We start from the raw sequence: 17,208 nt of genomic DNA, 5'->3' as shown, positions 1-17,208 counted from the left end.
CGCAGTATGTGGATAAAGACCACAACACTTTTGTCACCACAATTGGGAGTGCTGCTTTTCATTGGTTTACTGTAGGTAGCCAGGTTGATATGTAGATATGAACCCCTTTCCCCCTCCTTTGCACCAGGTTGGAAAAAAAACGTCCATCTATCTGCACAGTGCAGGCATTAATGAGCGGCGTCATTGCACCTGCCCTGCATGGGGGTGAAGGTCACAGTCTTCTAGCAGTATAAGCCGCAGATCATGTGGTTTACACTGACAGGCAGCTTTCACCAGTAAGCCTGTGTGCTCATGCAGCTGAAGGCAGCACTCTCTCACCTGGGGATCTGGGGAGAGTATTCTGGTCTGTGCCAGACCTGGGGCTTCAGCTCACGTACCTACCCCTAGCGATGCCTCTGACTGGTATTATAACTCAGGGGCACTAAGAGACTAGATTTTTAAATACCAGATATGGCCGCCACTTTTATATTGACTTGTGCCAAGCAAGCAATAAATGGGACACATTGCTTGATGAAACTACAAGGACCAATTTGATATTAATGGTTTATTCTGATTTCCTGGCCTAACTAATTACAGATATATAGTAGCAGGGTTAACAGCCAGACTTGGTGGCTTAATGCATCTAGTTAAATTTACATCTGTTATTCTTATGCAAATCTATGCAGATACAGATGCAGCAGAGTTAACGGTCATAACTGCTGGATGAACACATCTAGTTAAAGTGTTTTACTGGCAAAATAAATAATGTGTGTATTGTGTCAAAAAGTATAATAAAGCAACTTACTAATATAATGTATTTAGCCATAGTGCAGAGATCTTCCATATCAGCTGTGCTTTCTCCCATATAAGCTTTGACTTCATGACTCAGGCTCTGAATGTAGAAAGCTTCTACCCCTCTGGTATTACTTCTCACTATATTCATGACTCATTAGGTAAGGCAGCAGTGGGCTTCTCGGCCTTTTGGCTAAGATCAAGTGTAGTATCTGTTCTTATCAGTTTTTCATGCCGGTGTACTGTGACGCTGGTATGGGGCTGGTGGGGATGGGTGCTGCATGGAGGATGCAGGTGTACCGGGGCTTTCCGGGGCTGGTTCTGAGGAATCAGCTCGACGGCTGCCCCGATGTGACCTGTTCCCTCCGGGTCTCGCCATGAGGCTGAGAGGGTCTAGAGCCGAAGTATTTTTGTGCCTCGGGGAGTGGTGACCCAGAGGTGCCGAAACTCACTGGGAGGATGGACTCACTGAGTTGAAGCACGGGCACCATAATCTCTTCACCTTGTGGCACTCACCTCTTGATTCCCGGCCTTCTGGCTAGGATCAGAGAAATTTTTATAGATCCGGCCGGATGTCCGGGCAGTATATCTGCACACATTCACTTATTTATTTATTTTTGTCTCACTGTGTCATTTTTTGCGTGTTGTGTGTTCACAGGATTTGTCAGGATGCGGTAGCCCTTTTGGGTGTCCCTCCTGGCGGTCTAGGGGAGGTGTGTGTGGCCATTAGGTTCCGCACCTCCCTGCAAACAGCCCGGGTACTCCTGCTTTGGCAGGGTACCTACCGTTATCGGCTCTGCGGGCAGATACCTTGGCTAACGCCAAGGGGGATGCCGGGAGCATTTGTGGTCCCCTAGTAGCTTCGGCGAAAAGGGACATCGAACCTGGAACCTCGCAGGTACCTTTTGGTCCGGAGGCGAAGGGTAAGGTTTTTTGGGGGGCCTCTCTCCTATCAGAGAAGGGCTTGCGATAGACCGCATCCTTTGTGCACGTTTTTTTAGTGTAACACGTTTGCACTTTTTCTTTCACTTTGGGTGAATTGAGAGCACGTTCCTCGGCTTTAAATTAAAAAAAAAAAGGCAGCAGTGGGCCAGTTCTGACAGAAATTGCTGTGACTGAGAACAAGTTTCCTGCTGTCTTATCTAATAAGTCATAAATCTAATGAGCAGCAATACCATCACTGGTGGTTTTCCTGTGATGACAGCAGGGGAGGAGGAAGAGGGATGATAGTCCTCCTCATTCAGAGCCTGTGGATTAACATCACGGCTTACAAGGGAGAAAGCACAGTTAATACGGAAGATCTCTGAACTATGGCTAATTGCATTATACTAGTTGCCTTATTCTTTTTGACACCATACACTCGTTGTTTCTTTTTGCCAGACATCTTCTTTAATGTGCTATGACTCTGACTGTTACCTCTGCTGCATCTGTAGCTATCTGTGTGACTCCTGTTGATTCTGGAATTTCGGTATAACTGTACAGAAAAGACTGCCTTGGCACATGTTGACATATGAACCATTGCGCCACATTTATGAGCTTCTGTCTAGCACATTCAAAATTCAGTCTAATCATACACCAGCTTGTATTTTAGTATTCTCAAACAAGAACATGAATAATAATAAAGTTGCCTAATTGTCCGTACATAGTCCTCTTCATCAGCCACTGTCACTGGATAGTTTAATGCTATTAGACTTTTCAATGGTCATAGTCATAGTTACATAGTTACATAGTTAGTACGGTCGAAAAAAGACATATGTCCATCAAGTTCAACCAGGGAATTAAGGGGTAGGGGTAGGTTATCCCCTTTTTTTTTATTTGCAAAACCCAAGATATCAAAATTGCAATAAGTGAAAAATCTTTATGATTAAATGGTCTGAAATAAAAAACTAAAGTTTTTTTACTGTATCAATTTGTGGTTGGTGTGAAGACATCTGCAGATCTCTATAGATTTATAACACATAATCTGCAAGTTCCAGATTTCAGTCCACAGTGAGATTTCGTATAGTGCAAGTTTTTCGGATGATAGCCTCACTCCCCCTTGGAGACTCCACACTCCACTACATCTGTTCAGAATGAGATCACATATCCACAGGCTTCTCACCATCCAAACAGACTGTGTTCTAAAATTGTCAGGCAGAAGTAAAATTAACAAGAATGACCAGCTTGGAACGATCCCCATTCTTCTTACCACGAGGAATAAAGGAGAAAGTAAAGCTAATATCTAATATTTTTTCATTAGATTTTTTTTCCAAATTCCTAAGCTACAAATTTGAGTAACTTGGAAGGTTATAGTAGAGAATTACATAAATAGCAATTGTTCTTATTTCAGTTGCTTATATAACTATTTATGGCAATCTCTAGACAATAAACCCAAGGCAGGCTGTGACTGGAAGCAGATGTAAAATGTTTTAGTGGCTGTGATCATTGGTACAGATATAGCCAGCAACAACTTCATAATTGGTGTAAATACTAGTTTTTGTGTTTCTGCTCCCTTGCACAATTTCCATGGCATCTTATGCTAATTTCATAAGTTACCATGGAAAGAGAATAAAGAACAGTAAGCCATGAATGATTTATTCATCCCTGGTTTAGTGTTAGACTACCATGTTAGGCACTCTGAGCCTGTCCCAGGGAATCTTGGCTGTGCACCACAGTAAGTCAGCACTGGATCAGTACTGGCTTACTGTATTCTGTCAATCTTTCAGTTTTATGTCCAGCTTTTATGTCTGTCTGTGGTCACAGGAAGGGATCAGAAAAGCTAGAAGCAGCCAAAGAGGGGAAGTTATACAATTTGCATTGCTGCCACTGACTATAATGGGAGTTAAACAAATGGCACAGCTCTGGAGAAGTATAGTCAAAGGACTTACGCAAATTGCCTAACTTTCCCTCTTCGGCTGCTTCTTGCCCAGTAAAACCCTGTGGCAGTAAGCAATCACAATGCTGGATCAGGGAGAGGTACGTATGATATTTGTTTTATTTACATGCTTATTATTACTGGAGTATTCTAGACTACTTTTTTTCCCCATTTTAAATAAAATGGTCAAATAAGTGTTTTTATTTACAGGTTTTATTTTATTTTTTTACTTTTTACTGACTTTGTAGTGTAGCAGTGTGATAGATGCCTATTACTAAGGGGTTTAGGGTTAGCCTGTAAAATGGTTAATACTAAACCCCTTATTATGATACCCACCATCATTAGGGGTACCAGAAAGAGCCCAGTACCGTCAGGCAGGGAGCATCAATGATGTTCAGGGCTTGGAAAGGCCACAGACTGGGTAGAAAAGGCCCATGGCTTTTCCTACTCTGGTAATACTAGGTGGTTGCTACTGTTTGATTTGTATCTGGATGGTGTAAAGAAACAGGGGGCCCAAAATATTTTATATAACCTTAATAGTCTCACCACGTTTATGTGATCCATCTTGAAAATAAAAAAAGGAAAAAAAACAAGTAAAGCCTAGTGACAGTGAATGAATATATGTCAGCCACATTTATGCCTCTAATATGGATAAAGAATATCCCCCTGTCTATGTAGTGAAATATTTATACCATCATAAGTGTGACTGTATGTCTGAGGTTAAAGGAGTACTCCAGAGAAAAAAAAATTGTCGTTATTAAACTGTTGCAAGAAAGTTCTACAGATTAGTAAATTACTTCTATTTAGAAATCTTAATCCTTCCAGTACATATCAGCTGCTGTATGCTCCAGAGGAAGTTGTGTATTTCTCTCCAGTCTGACCACTGTGCTCTCTGCTGACACCTCTGTCAGGAACAGTCCCCACAGCCAATCAGCTGCTGCTCTGGACAGTTCCTGACATGGACAGAGGTGGCAGCAAAGAGCACTGGGATCAGAAAGAACTACACAACTTCCTCTGGAGCATACAAAAGCTGATAAGTACTGGGAGGATTAAAGTGTACCTGTCGTTAAAATAAACTTTTTGTATAATGTTGTTAATACCATTATATGTATATTTGTAATATACGGTACATTGGTTAAACTGCACTTAGGACAAGCAGGGCTCTGTACATTGAGGAAAAGCAGTGTTCTGTGCACTGAGGACAAGTAGGGCTCTGTACATTGAGGACAAGCAGGGATCTGTGCACTGAGGACAAGCAGGGCTCTGTACACTGAGGACAAGCAGGGCTCTGTACACTGAGGACAAGCAGGGCTCTGTACACTGAGGACAAGCAGGGCTCTGTGCACTGAGGACAAGCAGGGCTCTGTGCACTGAGGACAAGCAGGGCTCTGTACACTGAGGAAAAGCAGGGCTCTGTGCACTGAGGACAAGCAGGGCTCTGTGCACTGAGGACATGCAGGGCTCTGTGCACTGAGGAAAAGCAGGGCTCTGTGCACAGAGGACAAGCAGGGCTCTGTGCACCCAGGACAAGCAGGGCTCTGTGCACCGAGGACAAGCAGGGCTCTGTGCACCGAGGACAAGCAGGCTCTGTACACCGAGGACAAGAAGGGCTCTGTACACTGAGGACAAGCAGGGCTCTGTACACGGAGGACAAGCAGTGCTCTGTACACGGAGGACAAGCAGGGCTCTGTGCACTGAGGACAACAGGGCTTTGTGCACCGAGGACAAGCAGGGCTCTGTACACCGAGGACAAGCAGGGCTCTGTGCACCGAGGACAAGCAGGGCTCTGTACATCGAGGACAAGCAGGGCTATGTACACCGAGGACAAGCATGGCTCTGTACATCGAGGACAAACAGGGCTCTGTACATCGAGGACAAGCAGGGCTCTGTACACCGAGGACAAGCAGGGCTCTGTTCAGTGAGGCTCAGTGACATGCTCCCGACTCACATAGTAGGATGATTAACAAGCCGGGAGCCTGCACAGAGCCCTGCTGGTTCTGCCCTCACTTCCTGTATTTGGTCTCTTCACAGAGACACACATGCAATAGCTGCAGAGACAGCATTTTTTCACCCAAAAATATACAAATTTTTTAACCTATATATATTACAAATATACATATAATAGTATTGTTCACATTATATTAAAAGTTTTTGTTAACGACAGGTACACTTTAAGATTTTTAAAGGAGAACTCCAGTGAAAGTAAACTGATCCCTTATCCACAGGATATTAAATTACTTCTATATGTTTTTTTTCTGGAAAAATATACTTTTACAGGTTGTAGATATTTGATTTATGGGGATAGAACATAGATCCAGGGATTTATTTGGATGCCATATGGGTTTAGGAATACATTTTTCATTCTGGTATGGGGCAATTGGCATCAGCCCCCTCTGGATCAACACAGTTGGATTATAGGTTGAACTTGATGGGCTCTTTTTTCAACCGTAATAAAAATGTAACTATTAGAAGTATTGTAATGTCTGTATTTCATGTTTTTCTGTGTTATTATGTATTCACACTTGCTTTTCAAGCCTTATTAGTTATGTGCTTTGTTCAGGATAGTGTTAATGTTTCCAACCAATAGGCTTCTGCTTGGGATTATTTAGACCCCAGCTCTGCTGGAATTCCTGGCTTCTAATTGCATTATGTTTTTTATGGCACGTTAGAATTTGCACATGTATCCTGAGTTCAGCCATGGCTTCTTATCCTGTATTTGTTTTCTAGATTTTAGCCTTGTTATGTTTGTACTTTGTTCAGTGTTTTATTGTTATGCTTTGTATATGTTTAATGTACCTTGTTCAGATTGTATTTTGTTTTCAGTCCTATTCAGTTCTAGTTTTCAGTCCTGTTTGGTTCCGTATCTGTTTAGCATTTGAAGTTTGGCCTTTGAAGTTTTTCTTAGAATGTGTTTAGACTTATCCGTTTCTCAGTCCAGTGATCAGTATTTAGTATTCCTGTTTAGAATCTTGACCTGTATTCCTCCATGCTATGGAGTTTGGCTTTTGATGTTTTTCTTGAACCTGCATATCCTGGTCCTGTTTAGTCCCTGTTATATTAATCCTTTTAATCAGTCCTGTTCATATTATCATATCTGCTGTTTATCTTGTTTCTGGTTCCTGAACTGACTGCTATGTGCTTTATCTTGTCTTGATATTTCTCTCTGTTGCTGTTTAGCATTCCATCTGTTTTCAGTCCTTAATCCTTAGTTTGTTGGTTATTTTGTTAACCCTTGTAATCTTGACGTGTACCCTGACTTTGTACAGTTCCATTTATTATTTTGACTCTGATGCCCCAGAGCACATTAGCGCAGCATATGGACCGTCTTCATGGTTGTAGATCCGTAGCATAGGGTGGGTATTCCATAGGATGAGATAGATAGATACATCCGAAAATTTGGAAAACCCACAGCACTCAAAAATTTCATGACAAAAGGGCAAAAAAGGTGCCTTTTTCCATCACATGCCAGCAGGTGAACATTGCAACATTGCAGCCTTTTTCAAGCATGGAATCTTCCTTTCACACATCCTCTTCCCTCTCCAGGTAAAATTCAATGGACTGGTTTCTTTTCTCTACCCTTACATAATGAACTAGAGTGCAATAAATTGTCAAAAACAATCAAAAGATGTAATAAACAGAAATCCTAAAAAAAAAGGGAAATTAAATAATCAGTCAACATATAGTTAATGATGTATGAATTACGGACTATAAGCATTGGTGACATGGAATCTGCAGTGGAGTTGCTGTATACATAATCTATATTTGAGAATGTATAATAAATAATATTCCATTTGTCACATTATATGAGACAATAATAAATCAGGCACATCTGTCACCATTGTGTCTCTGCAGTATATTGTTCTGGGAGGTAAGACTGCAACGTAGGTATAATTTTGTTCAAAAAAACAAAGAAATAAATCAAACCCTTCGCTGTAATGTTCATATGTGATTTTCATAAAATCCTAGAAGAGTGCTGTAAATAACCGTCCTCCCATTCACTCCCCAGCATTGCTGTGTATGCAAAACATTATTGTAATGTCATGGAAATACCTTCCTCTTAATATGGTTCATTTTCATATAATATAATATGGTTGTAGGATGAGAAGGAACAGTCAGCAAATGGTAAATGCTGAATAAATGCAGGATATCCCATGCCTGGTTCAGGGCCGTCAGATGTGCGAGAAACATTGTCATCCCATTTAGGTGCCACTTTTTATAGAACAAAATGACTGGATTAACAAATCCACACATGTAAATTAGGCAAAAAATTTAACAAGTGTTTGTAAATTCAATTTATTGACTATTTACCTTTCGAAATTATTTTGTGGTGTACATTTGCCTTATGTGTTAAGAAATCTCCATATATATATATATATATATATATATATATATATATATATATATATAATAGACCTCCATTACCCGACATGGGCCAGAAATGTGTTATTTTGGCTTCTGGGTAGTTCATGTCAGGGTTTTTATGGATTTGCTGGATCAAATTGCGCAGATTTCAGTGCTATTCCATAAAACAGGATGCAGTAAGAAGTGCAATATATGTTTGTTTTTACATGGGAGTCTATGTACAGGATTTAGCCAAATAAAGTATGTCATATTCCGAAGGATAGGGGAAAAGTTATAGATTGGGGGGATCTGACCACTGGAACCCCCCGCAATCTCCAAAATGGGGCCTGGCAGTCTGCTGGAAAGGAGCATACCGACCCCCACACGGAGCTGCGACTGACACCCCCCTCCATGTATCCCATAGAGATAAATTACGGGGGCGGCTTTCTGCGAGGGTCAGAATGGCAGACTGCCCTGGGCCCCGTTCAGGAGATTACCAGGGGTCCCACTGCTTGGACTCCCTACGATCTATATTGTTAAACGAGTCAGGCCTCTCCCGGCCAGCACTATTACCTCTTCTTCCCCTGTGCACGGTTACAATTCCTTTCAGGACCTATAGCAGTGTTTGTGCTGTTCTATTTGGCTTTGAACAGCCTAAAGAGCTTTAGGAAAAAATCATGTTATTGCAGTCTTCCACATTTGTGCAAAATCGCTACGTTTTTGTCACAATTTTACCGCTATTATGCACAAATCGTTTCAAAATGCAACATGACTGTCGATAAGGCATCTAAAGGCAGGTTCTGAGAAGGGGCGGGGCTTCAGCCCCTTTGATGTGTGCCTATGTGCGCACGTCCCTGCTCGGCTATGCATAACATTATATGTTGTCACATTCTCGTAGTGTTCTGAGCGAGATATTTTACTTTAGCATACTTGAGATCCTCGTCTCAATCATGTGGTTCACATTGCTGTTATGCAGTAACCTTGTCTTTCATCTTTGCTGCAAGCTAAATTTTAGAACTCTTCAAAAGTTCATTGGTAATTTGCTGTGATTGGAGTAAACCGCTGTCCTGACTCTACCAATAGGTGGTAGGGCCCTGACTGTCCTGGTCAATGGGATCTCAATCTGGGACAGAATGTTTTGGTGGGCACCCTACACTCTATTATTCTATTATTTCTCATCTGGATTTGTTGCTGAGTTAATAAGTAGAATTTTCAAGTTCCTGGAAGGCTTTCTGAACATGCTGGAAGTTGAAGTTTTGCAACAGCTGAAGGCACCCTGGTTGCCAGAAAAAACCTGTGTAAAACCTAGCCTTACACCATCTAGTTTAGCCGTCAAATAGACTAAAGAGACCAAAAGCATCAATGTGGGTGAGAATAAAGCATAAGAAGTGGACTTCTTCCCCAAGCACCGCCATCAACCACCTGTGAGGACTGATGTGCATATAACTTATGCAGTATTTATGTTAGGGACTTTTACACGGAATGGCCTCTATTTTACGTATACATGTTCAATTGCTTGTTAACAGAAATAGCTAATCAGCCAGTAACATGGCAGCAACGCAATGCATTTAGGAATGTAGACATGGTCAAGGCAATTTGCTGAAGTTCAGACTGAGCATCAGAGTGGGGAATTTAAGTTACTTTAAATGTGGCATGGTTGTTGGTGCCAGACGGACTGGTCTGGGTATTTCAAAAACTGCTGATCTACTGGGAATTTCACACACAACCATCACTAAAGTTCGCAAAGAATAGTCAGAAAAAGAGAAAATATCCATTGAGCAGCATTTGTGCGAATACAAAATACATTATTGATGTTAGAGGAGAATGGGCAGACTGGTCAGAGATGACAAAAAGGCAAAAGTAACTCAAATAACCACTCATTACAACCAAGGTATGCAGAATACCTTCTTTGAACTCACGACATGTCCAGTCTTAATGCAGAGGGGCTACAGCAGCAGAAGACCACCCTGGGTTCCACTCTGGTCAGCTTACAACAAAAAACTGAGGCTCTCGATTCCAGCTGTGCCATTTGGTGTAATAATATGAAAACATCGATTCATCCTGCCTTGTATCAGCATTTCAGGCTGCTGGTGGTGTAATGGTGAGAGACATTTTCTTGACACACTTTGGATCACCTATTACAATTGAGCATGGTATAAACATCACAGCCTACCTGTGTATTGTTGGTGACCATGTCCATCCCTTTATGACCACAGTGGACCCATTTTCTGATGATTCTTCCAGTAGGATACTGCCCCATGTCACATGACATCATCTCATACAATGAGGTCACTGGACTCCAATGTCCTTCACAGTCACCAGATCTCAGTCCAATAAATCAAACCTGTGATGTGGTGGAACCGGAGATTCTCCTCATGGATGTAAAGACGGCAGATCTGTACCAACTGGATGATGTCATCATGCCCATATGGAGGAACTGTGTGATGTCATCATGTCCATATGGAGGAACTGTGTGATGTCATCATGTCCATATGGAGGAACTATGTGATATCATCATGTCTATATGGGGGAACTGTGTGATGTCATCATGTCCATATGGAGGAACTGTGTGATGTCATCATGTCCATATGGAGGAACTGTGTGATGTCATCATGTCCAAATGGAGGAACTGTGTGATGACATCATGTCCATATGGAGGAACTGTGTGATGTCATCATGTCCATATGGAGTAACTGTGTGATGTCATCATGTCCATATGGAGGAACCTCGTGATGTCATCATGTCCATATAGAGGAATTGTGTGATGTCATCATGTCCATATGGAGGAACTGTGTGATGTCATCATATCCATATGGAGGAACTGTGTGATGTCATCATGTCCATATGGAGGAATTGTGTGATGACATCATGTCCATATGGAGGAACTGTGTGATGTCATCATGTCCATATGGAGGAATTGTGTGATGACATCATGTCCATATGGAGGAACTGTGTGATGTCATCATGTCTATATGGAGGAATTGTGTGATGTCATCATGTCCATATGGAGGAATTGTGTGATGACATCATGTCCATATGGAGGAATTGTGTGATGTCATCATGTCCATATGAAGGAACTGTGTGATGACATCATGTCCATATGGAGGAACTGTGTGATGTCATCATGTCCATATGGAGGAATTGTGTGATGACATCATGTCCATATGGAGGAATTGTGTGATGACATCATGTCCATATGGAGGAATTGTGTGATGTCATCATGTCCATATGAAGGAACTGTGTGATGACATCATGTCTATATGGGGGAACTGTGTGATGTCATCATGTCCATATGAAGGAACTGTGTGATGTCATCATGTCCATATGAAGGAATTGTGTGATGACATCATGTCCATATGGAGGAATTGTGTGATGACATCATGTCCATATGGAGGAATTGTGTGATGTCATCATGTCCATATGAAGGAACTGTGTGATGACATCATGTCCATATGGAGGAATTGTGTGATGACATCATGTCCATATGGAGGAATTGTGTGATGTCATCATGTCCATATGAAGGAACTGTGTGATGACATCATGTCTATATGGGGGAACTGTGTGATGTCATCATGTCCATATGAAGGAACTGTGTGATGTCATCATGTCCATATGGAGGAACTGTGTGATGTCATCATGTCCATATGGAGGAACTGTGTGGTTGGTTATCAGTGCATACTATATAGTCATACAATAATTTAAGTCTCCTATGAGAAGCCACACAGAAGGGAGTAACAACACAAAAGGCCATACAGTGCACAAATAGTAATATTACTCATAATTCAACAAACGTTTAAATAAAACCATTTTAGATATCATCATATAATCTTAAATATTTTTGTACATCTTAACACCAGTGAATTCCACATTTTACATAATACAGAGATTTCATAACAGGCAATACAGTCCATCCCCTCCAACACAGAAAGTGCTTTATGAAGGCATTGCCTCTCTTGTGATGGTATAGTACGTGTCTTAAGCTCTGAGAAGCACTCGTGTGCTATAGGGAATGATGATTGTTATCAGACGTTATATATATCTCACATTCTGGAAAAGAAGAATCATTTCTCAAGGAGGTGTAAGTCTTCCTTGCTATGGGTAACAATTGTTTGATTTGGACAATTCTCTTTTTCGCCTTTTTTCACTTTAAGGAGGTGATTTTGTGGGTCTAATAGTTGTGAGCTCCTTAACCAAGGTAACCACTATTTCATCGTTGTTTTGACAAGTGAGTTCTGTGGGCATTTTTTTGTATTTGTTTTGCTTTAGTTTTGCTTATGTGTGACACATTTATTACACCATCACAGGGGGTTGATAAAGTTGGCTCACATAAGCAAAAACCAATAAATCACATTTGAATGCCATTTTTTTAGTACAGATATGCAAAAACCAATAAATGACTTCAGAACACTAATTTGCAGCTTTGAAAAAAATGTGTGTTATATATGTTTTTTCCCCTAAATGTACTAATTTATTTATTTAATTATTTATTTTTTCTTCTCATTTCAGGTCCTGTGGATTATTTTAGATTTGGAGGAGTACAGACAGTGACCAGCATTTTTTTGGTTTATTGTTAATAAAATGGTTAATGAGGGCTTTTGGGGGAGTGTTTTTTTGGAATATTTTTTTTTTTTAAACATGTGTTTTTTTTTATTTCATTTTATTTACTTGACATGCTTAGTAGTGGGAGCTGTCTTATTGACGGAGTCCATTAGCCACAAAATAAATAATCCCAGCCTGTTACTAACTATGCCCAGGAGCCCCATTTTTTGATGCTCCAGACCTGTTGGTACTGGCTCTTCCCAGCACCCCTGTGGCGGTGGGTCCAGAGGGTAATAATTGGGGGCTAGCAGTAGCTGTTTTTGGCCCAGGCTTAGTAATGGACTCTGTCTATTAGACAGATTCCACTACTGAGACCCCCCATGATCTCCTGCACGGGGCCACAGCTCTGCCATGGCTCTCGGGTGCAGAGAGTGTGTCAGCCGCAGCATAATGTTGCGGCTGACACGCCTCTTCCATGTAGTTCTATGGGAGAGGCAGGGAGGCAGCGTTCATCCCTCCCCGCCTCTCCCATAGAGCTGTATGGGGAGGGGGCGTGGAGTGGGCACACAGCGCAGCAATGCAGGGGCCCTGTTCGGGGGATCGTGGGGGTCCCAGTGGTCAGACCCCCCACGATCAGAAACGTATCCCCTATCCTGTGGATAGGGGATAAGTTTTGATCGCTGTAGATGTCCTTTAAGCCCTAAGATGAGATCTAATATTTACAGTTAACTCTTGTATACTCTGTCTTCCTCTTCTCTCTGAACTCACTCCCCTCTCGACTTCCTCTTTAACCTTCCCCTCTCCGTAAACTTATATAGATAGCATATAACCTGATATATCCTCACCATGAACTTGTATAGATAGCATATAACCTGATATATCCTCACCATAAACTTGTATAGACAGCATATAACCTGTATGCCCTCTTCATAAACTTGAATAGACAGCATATAACTTGATATCTCAGTGAGCTGCTTGTCCATCTTGTAAACACCGAACAGAATTGAGCAGTTCTACTCAGAGTGGATGAAAGTTTAGTGTTGGTGATTGGGGGGAGGGTTAAAAAGCTTTAAAAGAGGAAAAGATAGCACTTTTTTTTTTCAAGATACATATTCGCTTGTACAACACAAATAGAGAAACATAGCCCCACATCCAACATTTTTATCTTGATCTACTTGCTTTTCAGAATAATTTAAAAAACTAACAGGTTGTTAGTATAAATTTTGATCAAAAAGTACAAGTCCACTCGCCACGTCAAGGCCACCTAGTCAGAGTGGGTCCCTAACTGAATACTCGCTGGGTGGCGACCACTGCCTCAGAGACATCATGACCACAGGGGCAACAACCAAGTGGCCAGGCAGCCTCACTGCTGCCCGACCAAGCCCCTGGCTCTGGGCCGCACCACCCCACAGAAAAAGCATCACAGAAATCATGGCCGCCACAGACCACCACACCAGTGTGAACACCTACCATGTGTTAGGAGGAAACCCATATGCAATCTCCTGCTAATTAAAGGACATCTGCAGCCCTTTAACACTCATCCCCTATCCACAGGATAGGGGATAAGTGTTTGATCGTTGAGGGTCCAACCGCTGGGGCCCCCCCGCGATCTCCTGCACAGGGCCACAGCTCTGCCACAGCTCTCTTGTGCAGGAGGCGTGTCAGCTGCAGTAAGACGTTGCGGACGACACGTCTCCTCCATGTAACTCTATGGGAGAAGCGGGCAGGCAGCGTTTGTGCCTCCCTGCCTCTTCCATAGAACTGTATGGGGACGGGGCGTAACCGTCGACATCTCAGGTCGACGCTATGCGCATTAGCACTCACACTGAACGATGATGCCAGGGCCCCGTTTAGGAGATTGCGATGGGTCCAACCCCTGGGACCAAACACTTATCCCCTAATCTGTGGATAGGGGATAAGTGTTAAATGGCTGCAGATGTCCTTTAAAAACATCTGGGCCAAATGGGTGGAGTGAAGTGCTGGCCATGGAAGAAGGGAGAGACTACAAATGTAAATAAATGTTTTAATTTATGCTGAGAAGCAAGTAGATCTAAATACAAATTGTGGATGTGCGGCTGTGTTTCTTTTTCTCTTTGTGTTTTACAATTCCCCTCTTTCATGGCCAGCACTCCACTCCACCCATTCGGCCCAGATGTTTTTAATTAGCAGGAAACTGCATATGGGTTTCCTCCTAATATTCTCCCAGCCCTCTGGTAGGGAGCACATGGTAGGTGTTCACATTGGTGTGGTGCTCTGCGGTGATCATTGTTACTGTGATACTTTGTCTGTGGGGTGGTGTAGCCCGGAGCAAGGGGCTTGGTCGGGCAGTAGTGGGGCTGCCCGGCCACTGGTTTGTTCACCCTGTGGGTATGGTGCCTCGTAGGCAGTGGTCGCCGCTCAGCACTACACCAGTGTCAGGTTAGGGACCCACTCTGAATAGGTGGCCTTGACATGGCGAGTGGGCTTGTCCTTTTTGATCAAAATGTATACTAACAACCTGTTAGTTTTTGAATTTATGCTGAGATGCAAATAGATCAAAATACAAATTGTGGATGTGCGGCTATGTTTCTTTTTCTCTTTGTGTTTTACATATTCTCTTGTACTTTAGATTTTTGGTGAAGTTTTTTTTAAATAAACCATATACCATCAGTATTGCTTTCTTGTCATCAATCATATGGAAAAATCCAATGGAACAATATAAGGCTAAGGGACTAAATCTGCACAAAAAAAAAAAAAATCTGATACTTTGTATTTACAACTGGAAGCATATTGATTGAATTCCTGTGATGTTTCATGTTAGTATTCACGTTCCACATATCGCTGTACAGAATCATATTCCATCCCTGAGCACTTCCCAAGCTGTGAATCACAGGGAGATGGAAAACCACTGTTTATACTGCTCTTAAGTGTAACAGCCATTTCATCTCCACAGCTGTGTTTTGCCTTGTTAGCACCAACATAATAAATACATAAAATAAATAACTATTCATTTAAATACTTCCTTGATGATGCGCAAAGTAGCAGGAGCTGCATTTAGATACATACACACTATTTAGGAATTATGTACATACAGGGACATTGTCGTACTATCATGGTTACAGAAAGATTTTTTTTAAGTTCTTTTGAGATTACTGAAAATTTTCCTTTAAAGGGGTACTCCGCTGTCCAGCGTTTGGAACAAAATGTTCCGAACGCTTAGAGCCCCCGCCCCTCGTGACATCACACCCGCCCCCTCAATGCAAGTCTTTGGGAGGGGGCGTGACGCCCCCTCCCATAGACTTGCAGTGAGGGGGCGGACCGTGACTTCACAAGTCCCCGACTCTAAGCGTTCGGAACATTTTGTTCTGAATGCTGAACAGCGGAGTACCCCTTTAATGTCTGTGTAGACAAAATCTACAGCCTATTTGTTGGGACAGAATGGCATTACATGGCAATAACGTAACCACTTTAACCCCTTAAGGACACATGACGTACTGGAACGTCATGTGTCCACTCCCGATCTATAACGTGGGGCCACGGCGTGGCCCCGCGTCATAGCGGTTCGGGCCCGGCCTCTAACAACGGCCGGGACCCGTGGCTAATAGCGCGCGGCATTGATCGCTGTGCCGCGCGCTATTAACCCTTTAGACGCGGCGTTCAAAGTTGAACGCCGCGTCTAAAGTGAAACCGAAAGCATGCCGGCTAGCTCAGTGGGCTGCTCGGGATAGCCGCGGTGAAATCGCGGCATCCCGAACAGCTGACAGGACAGCGGGAGGGCCCCTACCTGCCTCCTCGCTGTCCGATCGCCGAATGACAGCTCAGTGCCTGAGATCCAGGCATGAGCAGTCATGCGGCAGAATCATCGATCACTGGTTTCTTATGAGAAACCAGTGATCAATGTAAAAGATCAGTGTGTGCAGTGTTATAGGTCCCTATGGGACCTATAACACTGCAAAAAAAAAGTGAATAAACATCATTTAACCCCTTCCCTATTAAAAGTTTGAATCACCCCCCTTTTCCCATAAAAGAAAAAACACAGTGTAAATAAAAATAAAAATAAACATAAATGGTATCGCCGCGTGCGGAAATGTCCGAATTATAAAAATATATCGTTAATTAAACCGCACGGTCAATGGCGTGCGCGCAAAAAAATTCCAAAGTCCAAAATAGTGCATTTTTGGTCACTTTTTATATCATGAAAAAATGAATAAAAAGCGATCAATAAGTCCTATCAATGCAAAAATGGTACCGTTAAAAACTTCAGATCACGGCGCAAAAAATGAGCCCTCATACCGCCCCATACACGGAAAAATAAAAAAGTTATAGGGGTCAGAAGATGACAATTTTAAACGTATTAATTTTCCTACATGTAGTTATGATTTTTTCCAGAAGTCCGACAAAATCAAACCTATATAAGTAGGGTATCATTTTAATCGTATGGACCTACAGAATACATATCAGGTGTCATTTTTACCGAAAAATGTACTACGTAGAAACGGAAGCCCCCAAAAGTTACAAAACAGCGTTTTTTTTTAAATTTTGTCGCACAATGATTTTTTTTCCCGCTTCACCATAGATTTTTGGGCAAAATGACTGACGTCATTACAAAGTAGAATTGGTGGCGCAAAAAATAAGCCATCATATGGATTTTTAGGTGTAAATTTGAAAGAGTTATGATTTTTTAAAGGCAAGGAGCAAAAAACGAAAATGCAAAAACGGAAAAA

The 17,208-nt window shown here is 42.1% G+C and overlaps 1 long non-coding RNA gene and 1 other non-coding gene across 2 annotated transcripts in view; both read left to right on the top strand.

Moving 5' to 3' along the window:
• Nucleotides 1-12,865, top strand: part of LOC130285478 (uncharacterized) — a 110,867-nt gene extending 98,002 nt beyond the window's left edge. The window contains exon 5 of the long non-coding RNA XR_008847344.1: nucleotides 12,473-12,865. This is a non-coding gene — a long non-coding RNA (uncharacterized LOC130285478). The remainder of the gene's footprint in view (nucleotides 1-12,472) is intronic.
• Nucleotides 945-1,132, top strand: LOC130290062 (U2 spliceosomal RNA). The gene has a single exon (XR_008847501.1). It is a non-coding gene; the product is annotated as a U2 spliceosomal RNA (small nuclear RNA).
• Nucleotides 12,866-17,208: the final 4,343 nt, after the last annotated feature.

Source organism: Hyla sarda, chromosome 8 (assembly GCF_029499605.1).
Source record: "Hyla sarda isolate aHylSar1 chromosome 8, aHylSar1.hap1, whole genome shotgun sequence".
NCBI classification, from domain to species: Eukaryota; Metazoa; Chordata; class Amphibia; order Anura; family Hylidae; genus Hyla; species Hyla sarda.
This window is presented reverse-complemented; position numbering and strand designations above follow the sequence as displayed.